This window comes from Panthera leo, chromosome B4, assembly GCF_018350215.1.
Source record: "Panthera leo isolate Ple1 chromosome B4, P.leo_Ple1_pat1.1, whole genome shotgun sequence".
Classification (NCBI taxonomy): domain Eukaryota; kingdom Metazoa; phylum Chordata; class Mammalia; order Carnivora; family Felidae; genus Panthera; species Panthera leo.
This window is the reverse complement of record NC_056685.1, coordinates 19,012,137-19,014,469: the sequence shown is the minus strand read 5'-3', so window position 1 is coordinate 19,014,469 and position 2,333 is coordinate 19,012,137.

The window sequence follows — 2,333 nt, the reverse complement described above, 5'->3', positions numbered from 1 at the left end:
CAACCTCTGTCACTGTTATGATGAATGACAGAAATCCTGGTGCAGGAGGTATTTGGGGGCCATGAACACACCTGATAATAAAGGGATACCGCACGTCAGGCTGCATGTGGCATGTGCTCATTGGCATTAGGATGCGAGAGAACTGGTTTGGAAAATGTTGAAAGATTAAGCAAGTTAATTCTTCAAAAGCATACCCTTGGGCAGAGGTCCTGTGATATCTGAGCGGCTGTAGTGATGGATAGATGTATGCTGAAAGATCATAAAGAATCCTTGAGATTAAAATGAAGGTATCTAAGCAAAGAATGAAGGGGAAACCATGCTGAGCCTAAGTAAGTGAAATCAGATCTGTCTCTGGCAATGTGCTGCTTTGCAATTTGCGGGGGAGAGGAAGCAGCAAAATCCACATAATCAGCACGTGGCTGTTACCCAGTTACTACTGGGAGAGACATAAAGTGTGGCGTGCAAATTAGCTCAGCCTGCTCTTTGCTAATGCTGCAAAAGCTATTGACCTGTGTGCAGCATAGATTTTTATTCTCGAGCAGGGAGTGATTTGGTCGAGTTTGTCAGAGACGATGTTCATAAACCATTTGCCATCTTCTGATGAGAGGGTTTGCATTATTTAAACTGGAAATGTAAATGACTTTTTTTTGTTTTTTGTTTTCCAGATGATTGAACAATTGCAGCATATGAAAGATTTGGCTCATTCTGCCTGGTGCACTGAACACGCACACACACACACATACACACACACACACACACACACACAAGCTCTTTCTATGATAATTTACAGCTTATTTGTGTGTATGGGAGAGGTCGGTGGGGAGAAGGACATAACTGAAAACCAACCATTTCATACTTTGGATGCCAAACCTGTTAAAAACCGAAATGTTTTCTCAGTGAGCGATGTGACAGTTGATACTAGATGAAGTCAGTTTTCCAGACCAGGGGTCAGCCATCCAAATAGTGTGAAGAAGCTCTCTGAAGTTCATATGGGGCCGAGAGGACTTGGCTTTCTACGCTTAGAGCAGTCCATGGAAAATGCTTTCTCCAGCTATCAATATTTCACAAAATTAAAAAAAAAATATTTATCATGCCTATGCTACTGCCGAGGCTGATTTTTACTTCTTATGATCCTTTTTTCCTTTCATATATTTTCTCTTGAATATTTCTTTCCCAGGCAGGTATATTTATATGTCAGACAGAAACTCAAGGGTAAATGAGTTCATTTTCAAAAGTCCTGTTGGATTACTTTTGAATTTATTTAAATTTTTTTTAACGTTTATTTATTTTTGAGACAGAGACAGAGCATGAATGGGGGAGGGTCAGAGAGAGGGAGACACAGAATCTGAAACAGGCTCCAGGCTCTGAGCTGTCATCACAGAGCCTGACGCGGGGCTCGAACTCACGGACCGCGAGATCGTGACCTGAGCCGAAGTCGGCCACTCAACCGACTGAGCCACCCAGGCGCCCCTACTTTTGAATTTATTAAAACACTTCTGTAGCGATCTTTATAATGAGAAACTCTGAGTTTCATATATTTTTTGCTGCCAAAATATTTTTTTGGCGTTACAGAAACTTCGGTATGAAATCTACACCAATCATTAGGTTTACGTCTGTGGTACATGGTAATGTACGAAGAGCCGGTCGGTCGGTCGACTGGAAATTTAACTGGGGCGATTGCAACATGGGACACTTTACTCCTTAAGCAGGGATATACGTCTATGAAACACAAGAGCAAAAACACTGGCATTGTCCAGAAAACTGCCTGCACACATTTCCAAAGACAATTTCTTATTCCATTTTTCCATGTCGATTTATGGCATTGGATCTCGTATGCAAATTTTTGCATGCTAAATCATGAAAACATGTCCAAGTCACCCAGCAGATGTACATGGATTGTTCTATCATGCCCGTCTTAGTTTGCCTGCGCTGCCATAACCATATATCATTTGCTGGGTAGCTTACATACCAGGCATTTATTTCTCAAAGTTCTGGAAGCAGGAAGCCCAAGACCAAGGTGCTGGCAGATCTGGTGTCTGGTGAGGTCCCGATTTCTGGTTTGTACCTGGCTGTCGACCCCTCATAGCCTCACATGACAGACAGCGGAGAGAGGCAGCAAACTCTTTTGTGTCTCCTCTAACAAGGGCCCCCTCATGGCCTAGTTGCCTCCCAAAGGCCTCATCTCCAAATATCATCACACTGGGGATTGGAGTTTTGACATACAAATTTTGGGAAGGTTGCATTCAGTCCATAGGAACCTTTCTCTCTTTAGCTTTTTCTCTTCACACACACACACACACACACACACACACGCACTTCATTATCTACTCAGG